Genomic DNA, 12,152 nt, shown 5'->3' with positions numbered 1-12,152 from the left:
GGTTCGGAGGGCGGGAGCGGGGGTCAGCCATGCAGGTCCCAACTCAAGCAGCTCCCAGAAGCAGCGGCATGTCCCACTCCAGCTCCTACATGGCAGCATGGCCAGGAGGGTCTGCGCATTGCCCTGTCTGCAGGCACCGCCCCTGCAGCTCCCATTGGCCACGGTTCCCTCTCAATGGGAGCTATGGAGGTAGTGCTTGGGTGGGGGCAGCGTGCGGAGGAGCCATGTAGGAGCCGGAGAGGGGACATGCTGCTGCTTCCGGGAGCCGCGCAGTTGGGGGCAAGCCCCTGACCCCGCTCTCTGGCTGGAGTGCTGGAGTGGAGCAAACCCCAGACCTCGCTTCCCAGCGGGAGCTCAGGGGCCAGATTAAAATGTCTGGAGGGCTGGGTGTGGCCCCCAGGCTGTAGTTTGCCAACCCCTGTTAGAGAGCCATTGTCCACATCTTACTCTTTCGTCTGTATGTTTCCCCAAACTTGTAGTAGGGTTATGTGGAACCAATGTGGAGTCCAGCTCCAGTGTGCATGTGCCTGATGTACAGTCCCTTGCTCACGTGCAGTGGAACTGCTACAGTTCCACTGAGCTTAGGGCCCTTCTGTGGCCCTTGCACCCTGTGTAAATAAAATTCCAAAAGAGAACCCATCACCCACCAGCAGCTACTTCATAATTTTTCTTTCCTCTTTTTTTCATTTGAGGTTTCGGTTTATATTGCAATAGTGCCCAAAATCCCCCTTCAGGATTGGGGCCTTATTGCGCTGGGCACTATACAAACAAGTAGCAAGATGCAGCCTTTGCCCCAGAGAACCTATTACCTAGTTTGAAACAATATGCAACGTGTGAAACAAATAGTACATCGCAAGTGGTGAAGGTGGGCATCTGTGACAAGATCAGACACCTGCATAGGTTACCCATTTGAAAGGTTTTGTTTTTATTTGTTAATTATACTTCTTAAAAACAAGCATTCCCTGACTGCTATGGCACCATCACTTGGCTGATTTCTTGTAACTCAGATCTTGTTTCAAGTTCTGTACCATTACATCTAGAAGGAACGACACACATGGGATCAGATTCAGCTTTGCTGTAAAAGGGTGCACACTTTATTGACTTCAGCAGAGCTGCACCTTACACCGATGATGAATTTGGCTCTGACCAATTTCAGTCCAGGTATAAGCAGGTGGAACTTTCACTCTACAGTCAGTGGAGTTCAGTTTGGTCCTTACACGAAGTGGAGATCCCCTTCACTTTGGAGAGTACCAGTTATCAAGAGGTGTTTTTCAGTCAATACAGACTCTGGTGTTCTGTGTGGAAGGCTCAAGGCAAATGAGGATAACTGCAGATTTTGGTTGGCTAGCCTAGCTATTCTACTGATATTCTTTCGGGTAATTTTAGGTGTGATCTTACTATCTTTAAGGTCTTACCTACTGAAGCACTGAGACTAGTCAAAAAACTGTTTAAGAAAATGGTCTCTTCACATTGCTCTCGCTTTGTCAGTCATCTTCTTACAAGAAAAATCTCTATGCCTTTTTCCAGGCCATTGACAAGGGGTGCAGTGCCCTTCTTGAGCTCACCCACAACAACACTACCCTCTCTCTGCAGTCAGGTTAGTCCTGAAGACCCACTTTTGCTATGATACCTGTGAGAAACTAGATGCTTGGTGATAATGACAAGTTTGAGGAATAATTGAGCGTATCTTAACCCCACCCAGTCTTTCTTCACTCCTCCTTGCTTTAGTCTCTCTCCTCTCCTCTCTTGCTGGGGAGCTTCCTCCTTCTTTTTCACCTGCTACCATTATAGCAAGCCTTTCTTTTGTCTGAGGAGGCTTGGAGGTGTCTCCCTACCATTTGCCAGAATAGATGGAAAGCAGTAGGAGATGCTGCTTTCCTTTGGAGCTCAAGTGCCCTGTAATTTCAGCACTCCTTCCTACTGCTGGGGGAAAATGTGACCTGATAAAAATTAGTGCTAAGTTAACATCCAGGCAACTGGAAAAGTGTAGCCGAATTAAGGTGTTTATGTAGAAACCTTGAGATTCCTGCAACCTGCCAGCAAGAGGTGCTTGCGAAGTCCAAAATTTTATTTCTGAATGTTGAAATAAATTAAACAGGGTGCCAACACCTAGAAGGTGGAATGACCTACTAGGCAAGCTGATGCTAATAGACCAGTTAATTTTGTCTTCACCTGATGGACAAGAAGAGAGAAAATTCATTTTCTTGACTTATATAGGAGAACTGAATAAATTACTAAGAATTTTACTTTGTTCTCTTTTGTTATAGTGTAAATTGGACTGATAATATTAGAGGCAATGGCATTTAAAATTCTATCTACTCTATGCATCTCAGAACAGAACCTACTCCAAAAGCTGGGGTACTAATGGCCCCTTCAAGTGTAAATGTAGAACCTTTGCCTATCTACCTCTCCTAAAGTACCCTGCTAAGACTTTTTGATGTAAGGTCTGAGCGCCTCATTGTTTCCTCATTGTCAGGGTACATGGATTGATACTTCCCTGTGAGTTGTTTTGGGGAAGAATCATCCTTTTTGAATTTTTGGATGGAAGGCATGAATATATTAGAAAATTAGATAACACAGACCAAGATCTGTTGAAGGGAGTCAAGTCTACGATCATCCTTACCTCTAACCCTGTGGAAGACTTGCCATGTGTTTTGATTCTCCATGAGTTTAGGGAGACACTCTCTGCAGCATCCCACCCTCTCAAATTCACAGGGAAATAGTTCCTGGATTAATACTGATCCAGTTGTCTTAATTCATATGGGTTGCCCCTCTGCACATTCAGACCCCCTTACATAGGAGGGCTAGATTTCAGCCATCAGCACTGTTCTAGATGGAATTGTGCTGCTGGGTTTGCTCAGACCATCTGTAATCTCTCTCATGACCTCCGTATCTAAGAACTATAGGTTCGGAGGGGTGCACCCCCTGCAGTCTGTGTGCAGTACTGTGCAAAAATCTGCATGCATTCACCACATTGCACAGTAGCATTCCCATGATTTAAGGGAGTGTGGAGTCTTCTGCCTAACTTTAGCCCTCTCATGAGTTGTTCCAGCAGAGGACCTGATCTTGGGCCTAATGTGATAGAAATACAAATGATTGTTCTTTGTTAAGGTGCATCTACTTAAAAATGTTTTATACTTGCAATATATGGCAGACATCTAATATTCAGGCATGTTGGCTGCACATTTTCGGTCTCGGGGAAAGTAGCTGAAACTTGTAGTATGAGTGGTTTGATGTCTGTCTTTTTACCACAGGAAGCTAAATTGGTAGGAAAAGGAAAACAGAACTGAGGCGTTGGCACATCATATTTTGTTAATACATTTCACAATTTCAGTTACAGTTAAACTGACCTAGAACGTGTTGACTTTTTATTGGATTTTTTTTACTAAACATACTTACCTGAAACAATATTCCTTCATGAAAGAAACACATTGTTTATCTAATTAAGAGTGTTAGAACATCCCTGTATACATATTCACATTCTTTGTACACAGACTCTTTTCTGTTATACCTGAGATGCCTCAAAGTACAAAATAATTAACTTTAGTCTGATGCACACTTAAAAAAAAAAAAAAAAAAAAAAAAAAAAAAGTAAATTGGGCATAGTAAAGATATTGTTACCTATATTATTACCACCACATTCTAACCTTGATATTCAGCTGGATATTTTCTTATATATAAATGATCAAATGTCTAACAGTGAAGGAAAGTACTCTGGGTTCAGTAATTATTCTATGACAAGAATGAATACAGCTGCAGCTATTCCTTTAAATTTGGCATCTTTGTGTTATGAAACCAAAATTTGGTATGGACCGGAAAGCCATACCTTGTAGATTTATGTGCACTACTGGGTGTAGGAGCATTTTTTCCTCCAAATCAAGGGAAGTGACTTCTCCCACCCTGTCTAATGTAGCCAGGCTGTACACAATGTATGAAATAACAAGCTTGTCAATTTTTGTTCTGACTGTCAACATTGAGAATCAAACTGCTGTTATGGCAGGCCTTGTGGTATACTATAGCTAGCATGCAGCATATAATGAGGCTCTGCTACTGTCTTTTTGTTCTTTAAAACTTCTACTAGTTCAAGAAGGCCTGGACATACTACGAACGTTCTCTCTCTGTTGCTATCTGTTTGTCTGTCTCTCTCTTTCTCTGTCATGTACACACGCTATTATAAATGGAGCTGGTAGTGCTTCCTATTGTTAAGATTGCCCAACGCTTCCGATTTTAAGACTGTGTTTTCAGTTGCTTATAACTTTGCCAACTGTTTCTGTTTAATTTGTATTTCCATGCTGGCTATATGCCTCATGCTGAATTTTTTTGGAAAATGTCAGTTAAAGCAGTTCAGAAGTTAGGGGAAAATAAGTCGTTTTGCCCATGGTAAAAAAAGGCATTCTGGTGACCTTTTCTTTGATAAGCTCTAGGGCCCCCATGCTCTGGGCCAAGGACTTGAAATTGTCTCGAGTTGACCTCTGTCAGCAATGTGTACCTCTTGCCATCCTTGTGAAAATCTGGCCAAGATGTGAGCCTTTGAAAAATTGCACTATGTAGGTGCTCAGTAGAGACTTCTTGGATTTTAGCAACTAAATTTCCTGAAGAATCCATCTGTATCAGGCATGGAGCTCAGCACAACGTTCAAATGCCTTAATCTGGAGACCTTACTTTCTCTTCCTGCAGTCCTCTGCCTCATTCACTACACACCTTGGGTAACCAATGAAGCAGGAGTTTTACTGACAAGTCGTCTTCACTAGACAACCCAGTGTAGGTCCATCCTGTGCACTGACTGAGGCAGAGGGTCTGGGGGATAAATGATGTGTGATAATGTAATTAATAGGGCTGTCAAGCGATTAAAAAAATTAATCTGGCTGTCAAACAATAATAGAATAACATTTATTTAAATATTATTGGATGTTTTTTACATTTCCAAATATATTGATTTCAATTGCAACACAGAATACAAAGTGTACAGTGCTCATTTTATACTTTTATTACAAATATTTGCACTGTAAAAAACAAAAGAAATAGTATTTTTCAATTCACCTAATACAAGTACTGTAGTGCAGTCTCTTTATCATGAAAGTTGAACTTAGAAATGTAGAATTATGTACAAAAGAAAGGCATTCAAAAATAAAACCATGGAAAACTTTTGTAACTACGAGTCCACTCAGTCCTACTTTAGCCAATCGCTCAGACAAACAAGTTTGGTTACTATTTGCAGGAGATAATACTGCCCACTTCTTGTTTCCAGTGTCACCTGAAAGTAAGAACAAGTATTCGCATGGCACTGTTGTAGCTGGCATTGCAAGATATTTACGTGCCAGGTGCACTGAAGATTCATATGTCCCTTCATGCTTCAACCACCATTCCAGAGGACATGTGTCCATGCCGATGATGGGTTCTGCTCGATAATGATCCAAAGCAGTGCTGATCGACGCATGTTCATTTTCATCATCTAAGTCAGATGCCACCAGCAGACGGTGGTTTGGGTTTTGTAGTTTCCGCATCAGAGTGTTGCTCTTTTAAGACTTCTGAAAGAGTGCTCCACACCTCATCCCTCTCAGATTTTGAAAGGCACTTCAGATTCTTAAACCTTAGGTTGAGTGCTGTAGCTATCTTTAGAAATCTCACATTGGTGCCTTCTTTGCATTTTGTCAAATGTGCAGTGAAAGTGTTCTTAAAACGAACAGTATGTGCTGGGTCACCATCCAAGACTGCTATAACATGAAATACGTGGCAGAATGCAGGCAAATCAGAGCAGGAGACATACAATTCTCCCTCAGGTAGTTCAGTCAAAAATTTAATTAATGCATAATTTTTTTAACAAGTGTCATGGAAGAGTCATCAGCATGAAGAGTCAGCAACAAGAGTCATCAGCATGGAAGCATGTCCTCTGGAATGGTGGGAGAAGCATGAAGAGGCATATGAGTTTCTAGTGCATCTGGCACATAAATGGTTTGCAACGCCGGCAACCACAGTGCCTTGCGAATGCCCATTCTCACTTTCAGGTGACATTGTAATTAAGAAGTGGGCAACATTATCTCCCGTAAATGTAAACAAACTTAATTCTCTTAGCGAATGGCTGAACAAGAAGTAGGACTAGGTGGACTTGTAGGCTCTAAAGTTTTACATTATGATGTTTTGGAGTGCAGTTGTGTAACAAAAAAATCTACATTTTTAAGTTGCATTTTCATGATAAAGAAATTGTACTCCAGTGCTTGTATGAGCTGAATTGAAAAAGACTCTTTTTTTTACAAATATTTGCACTGTAAAAATGATAATAAAAATAATATAAAGTGAGCACTGTACACTTTGTATCCTGTATTGTAATTGAAATCAATATATTTGAAAATGTAGAAAAACATCCAAAAATACTTAATAAATTCCAATTGGTATTGTGTAACTGTGATTAAACCGGTGATTATTTGTGATAATTTTTTAAAATTGCAATTAATTTTTTGAGTGAATAGCATGAATTAACTGCGATTAATTGACAGCCCTAGTAATTAAAGTAGAGTTGTAAATACAGTTTTAAAAGTTAACCGTTTAAATGATTAAAAAAATTTCATTTAAATGGTTAATTGATTATAGGGCCGGTCACTGGGGCTGAGGCTGCTCTGGCTGGCGCAGCTGGGGCTGCTGCAGTTGAGGCCACTCTGGCTGGCGCAGGGCTGCTGGGGCTGGCTGGCTGGCCCGAGGGCTAACGGTTAAGGCAGGTTAACCAGTAAGACTAATCTAACCAGTTAACTGGTTAACATTTTACATCCCTAAATTAAAGATTGTATTATAATGCAAGGGGGGCAAATTAGGGCTGCCCGTGCAACCTTAATTTTGGCATTTCCTAACTCTTGAGTGCCTGACTTTGAAACTGTAATAATGTTAATTTAATATAGTCTTTTGCATGTTGTATATGCTTCATGCTGCCATCATATTTTCTCTGATAAATCCTTCTTGTAAATTCTTACTTTCATATAATACTAGTTGTTCAGAATATCTTAAAATATTTCAATATTGTAGGTCACATAGCTTGTGGGATGCACGTGCAAGAGTGACTGGTACTAATGAATATTTTTTTGTTATGATGTTTATTACTTTTGTGTTTTTTGTGTAAAGTACTTTTAAAAATATGATTTCTTTGTTATAAACCATTCAGTTAAACAGAATAGAATTAAAATGCAGCTAGAATGCAGTGTATAATTGTCCCCCTTTTTTTTTTTTTTTTTTGGTGGGCCATCTCAGCACTCACAGTTTTTCTCCAGGGTCAGCTTCAGGAAAAATGGTGCCGTGGGCAAACTTGTATTTTGGTGCCCCTGGTCCCCATGGGCGTTGCGCCCCCCCCCCATTGTCCCTGGCTCCCATGGTCTCCTAGGCTCCCCAATCCTTGCACTGTGCCCCTTTCGCCCCTAAACCCTGCATCCCCTCCTGTGCCCCTAACCCCTGTGTAAGTGGGTGAATGGTCCTGCTATTGCGGGGAACTTTCCTGGCTTCTGCACTACCCCTGTGAAATGGGCTAGCGAAAGGATCTGAGTCTTCGCTCCCACTTCCATTACCCAGATGCCTCCCTGCCCTTGAGGACTCCCCTTACACTCTCCTGTCTGGCAGAGTCCTCATAACCCCGACAAGGCTGGGCCCAGGATTCCTGGGGGCTCGACCCCCAACCCTGCTGTGGTCACCTAGGACAGGGGCTAAGGTGTCCTCACTTCGGGGTACTCTCTCTGCATTCGGCACTTCCCTGACCACTGATCATTACATACAATTTAAAGCAAATACAAGTTATTTAGTCAAGAATTAATTAAAAAAAGAATAAGGAAAAATGGGAAAGGTTAAAGGAAAACACATCACCCCACTCGGTGGCAGGGAACATTACAAACTGTGTCTGGAATGTCAGGGCAGTTCACAGTCTGTTCCTTGTAGGTCCCAGGCCTTCTTCTCAGGCCCTGGCTCTGCTGCAGGGATGCTGCGGGTTGGACATTTGCTCTGGTGGTGGCCGTACACCTCCGGACTTTGGGTGGTGGAACCATGCTTCCCAGCATCAGCCCCCCGTCGGGTTAAGATCCCCTTCCCAGTCTGGCCTGCAAGAACTTCTGGCTGCGGGTGTCTTTAGGCGTTGGGCCCTTTGCCCAGAATCCCCCCTTGGCCAGCCCCAGTTGCTCACCACACCTGGCTCCAGACTGCTCCAGCTCCACTGTTCTAGCTCCGGCTCCCACTCCACTGTACCTCAGCACTGATGATGGTGCTCTGCCTCCAGCCCCCTGGGCTGCTTCCCTGGCCCTCTGGCTCTGGGGCTGCAGCTCTGCTCCCAGCACAGGATCTGCTCTCTCTGGGCTGTGTCGCTGCAGCTCTGCGCCCCAGCTCAGCTTGGCCCCACTCTGCCCGACCCAGGCAATTCCAGCTCACATGGAGGACAGGGCCCCCTTTGGCCTTCTGATTCCCTGATTAGCACCCTGTCAATCAGGCTGACCTGGAGCACTGGCCTCTCCCCATTGTTCCTGGGGACTCAGTCTCAGGGTCCTGATTTCCCATCATCCCTTCCCCTTTTAGTACTGGGAGCTAGCCAACCAAAACACGCCCACTGAGTTTTAGTAAGAGGACAACAGTCCCCTTACACCTGTGCTGTGCGCTCTTCACGTCAATCCCTGCACTCCCCCTTGACCCCTAACCCTTGCCCCCCGTGCTCCTAACCCCTACACTGTGCCCCTAACCCCTGAACTACCCTCCTGCACCCTAACCCCTTCACTGTGCCTCCTTCACATCTAACCCCTGTGCCCCCTTCCTGAGCCCATGTGGGGAAACTGACTTGGATATATGGAGCAGCTGGCATTGCTGCTCACTCTTCCCCCACCTTCCCCCCAACCCCCCGGAATGCTGCTCCTCCATGCACCCCTAGGGGTCTGTGAGAGGGGAGGTGAGGAATGACATCAGGGCTCCCTGCCTCCAGGTCACTTTCCTCACCTAGGCTGCGTAAGGGGAGGGCAGACAGCAGCAGCTTTTCATACTCCCCTCACAGCACAGTCCAGGTGGGGAAAGTGACCTGCATGCATGGAGCACTTGGTGTTGCTTCTCACTCCTCCCCGCCCCTCACAACCTCCTAGGAGAGGTGCTGAGGAATGTTGGGTGGGGGGGAGCACTATCTGTATATTACCACTTGCCCCCCTTCCCATGTTCCTGTGCTGGGAGGAAGCAAGGAGAAAGCTGGGCACCCCTCATGTGGCACTCCTCTGTCAGCCAGGAGCAGCTTCTGACCCCATACCAGCAGCATGTACCCCCTGCGCTGCCATACAATACCTTCTTGATTATGCCAAGTGGGCCATCCCTGAGACTGGCCCTGTTCCCGTTATATATTATGACCTTATTGTAAGCACTAGAGACTAAGGGTGAAATCCTGAACTCATGGAAATTAATGGTAAAATTCCAGGATTTCACCCTAAAAGTATTAAGAAAATGTCCATGGAGTCTGATCCTACAAATGCTTAAATATGCACTTTATTCATGTAAGCAAGGTGCATGTTTGTAGGATTAGGCCCATAGTCTGATATAGAATTAATACTGCATTCTTAAAACTTGCAATAGTATAGTCTCCTATGTGAATAGATGCAAAGATTTTTGGAGAAAATAGTATGCATTTTGGAGTCTGCCTGCCAGAGACAAAAGTGCAGAAACCTGTGGATTTTTGCCTTTTGGAGAGCAGTCATCAGAGGGAAATGATGGAACTCTACCTTTCCCTTTCTCTTTATTCACAGGGACAGCTTAATTGTTAATCATTAAAAAGATAAACCATTAAACTTGAACTAAAATTTTGATGGTTTTATAAATATGGTTCATACATTAAAAAAAATGCAAAAGTAACTGTGGCTTAACTGATTCTTGCAATTAATTCTGCAACATTCATATAGAAATTAGTGCCCAGTTAGATAAGTCAGTAGAAGCTGCAAGTGAGATAGTGTATTCTAACCACCCTGTACTGTGGTGGTGGTTCTGAAAATAGTTTCCTGCTGAAGCAAGTATTCAGTGTTTCTTGGAATTTTAAGAAGCAAGATCGTGAATGATGTTAAAACTCGAGGAGCAATATTGTAAGAACTAAATTTACTTGTCAGTATGGTAAAGAGACAAAATGTAACCTCTTTTAATGACAAGATTTTGCCCTATAGTGACTGCTAATGAGTTAAGTACGTTAAAAAATTCACGAGAAATACTTTTCAACTAGTTCCTGAGGCATTTTAGAGATTTTTAAATCACTGTGGGAATTACATGCCTTCCTACCAAAAGCTACACATTGTAGAATTTTGTTTTCCGTCAGCGGTTAGCTTACTTCTGATGTCACTGAGAAAGATTAACATAGTACTTGCTTAGGAATACAGCATCTGTTTGAGTTCCTACTTTTGCTAAAATAAATTGGTATATTTAATAGAAAAGAGATTTTTATATCTTAACAGAAGTTTTTGAAAATGAAGATACATTTCAAAAGGACCAAAACAGTCATACTTGAGTATTCACAAGAAAATGTAGTAAAAGCTCCATATGATAGCTGTTGCTCTTGTAACCTCATGAAGAGAGGACTATAGAAATGGTTAAAGAAACCACGGAAAACGCATATGACGGTCAAAGTAACTAAGTGCTGTAACATTCATATTATCCCATATACTTACAAAAGTAAGGTTGGGAGGTTGTGGAATCTCCATCACTAGAGATTTTTAAGAGCAGGTTAGACAAACACCAGTCAGGAATGGTCTAGGTAATACTTAGTCCTGCCATGAGTGCAAGGGGGACTAGATGACCTCTCAAGATTCCTTCCAGTCCTATGATTCTGTGTTTCTAAAATGTAACACAAAATGAAGTTAAAGGTCAGATTTACATTCACAAGACATAGGAAATCAATTGTCTTGATTTAGAGGCCAGATTGAAATCTAGGCTCTGTAAACTGCTTTACCTCCCTTGCTTTAGCACGTGAACAGTACATTACTGAGACAAAGTTATCGTTTTGTTTTTTCTATCTATCTGTTGCTAAGGAACAACTCTTAGAACCATATAATTCTACATAACTAAAAATCTCAAGTTTTTTCACTTCTTGTTAGAACTAGTGATGTCAATTTTTTATTTGTACATGAACTTTACTCTGCTTCTAGTTTATTCAGAATTTTGATTTATGAGGTGTATTTGAGAAAATATATTGATCTTGAAACATTCTGTACATACACTTTGACATCTAGAACCCTCTTTGGAGTCAGTCTAAAAGGTTACTGACCCAAACTTTATTTTGTTTAATGGTACAAAAACATACATGTTTTGTCTCTGACCTTTCTACTTTTTTTAACATTCCCAGCACCGTAGTATTAGAGCATTTTTTCCAAGTGTGATTTACGTTTCTTTACTTGCAAAGCTTGATGCTTTTGGAGTCCAATGGTGACAGGTGAATACTACAAATAATTTACTGTGCTGTGTGTGCCAATGTGGTTTTAATTTGAACAGTGACACTGTTGCAATCTGTAAAAATGCTTTTTACAAATCAAGAAAGATTGTATATAATAACTTCTTGTCCAGAATTGAATGAGTATAAGATGTAAAATGAATCATGATAGTACTGGTTGAATAAAGGGGAACAGGAACCATATTGATGTGGATTTAATGTGGTGGTATTGAGATGTTTGTAGATATATTGAACTTCCTGGGTGATTGGTATGTGTTAATGTAGTTGGAGGGATGGAGATGGTTTGGTAATTCAAGGTTTTTAGAATTTCATTATGTGGATGGGGACAACGTGCTATTTTAATTTCTGCTAGGATACCACTGGGCAAAGAAAAGTTGCTGTGTGTAATAGGATTTGCAATAGGAGGAACATCCAAACATTTTAAACAAATGATTATTAAAGGTTCAAAAATTTTGAAGAATTTAGGCATCTAATTGGTTTCAGAATTGAGGGATTCTGACTCTGCAGAGAGAATGAAAGATGGTTTTGTACTTTTTTTTTTTTTTTTTTTTAAGGTGATGGTGAATTTTCTGTTCTTGTTGCCAAACTTGGAGCTAGTAAAGAGAGAATGTTTTAAAAATATTAGTTGTGGGGAAATCAACTAATTCTTCACTATGGTATAAAGATAAAGTAGTTACACTAATGATATTTTAATTAGTGTAATGGACTTTCAGAATTATTTGCAATTGTA

General features: G+C 41.9%; 1 protein-coding gene and 1 long non-coding RNA gene across 8 annotated transcripts in view; one reads left to right on the top strand and one right to left on the bottom strand.

Annotated features, from left to right (window-relative positions):
- The window catches only part of BAZ2B (bromodomain adjacent to zinc finger domain 2B), a 353,401-nt gene that overhangs the window by 172,576 nt on the left and 168,673 nt on the right, over nt 1-12,152 (top strand). The window lies entirely within an intron of this gene.
- On the bottom strand, nt 1,174-10,800 carry LOC140895572 (uncharacterized). The gene is made up of 3 exons (XR_012154269.1): nt 10,644-10,800; nt 3,143-3,258; nt 1,174-2,172 (listed from the first exon to the last, which is right to left on the bottom strand). It is a non-coding gene; the product is annotated as an uncharacterized lncRNA (long non-coding RNA).

Source organism: Lepidochelys kempii, chromosome 11 (assembly GCF_965140265.1).
Source record: "Lepidochelys kempii isolate rLepKem1 chromosome 11, rLepKem1.hap2, whole genome shotgun sequence".
Taxonomy (NCBI): Eukaryota; Metazoa; Chordata; order Testudines; family Cheloniidae; genus Lepidochelys; species Lepidochelys kempii.
The sequence above is the reverse complement of the archived record's forward strand: the minus strand, read 5'-3'. Positions and strand labels throughout refer to the sequence as shown.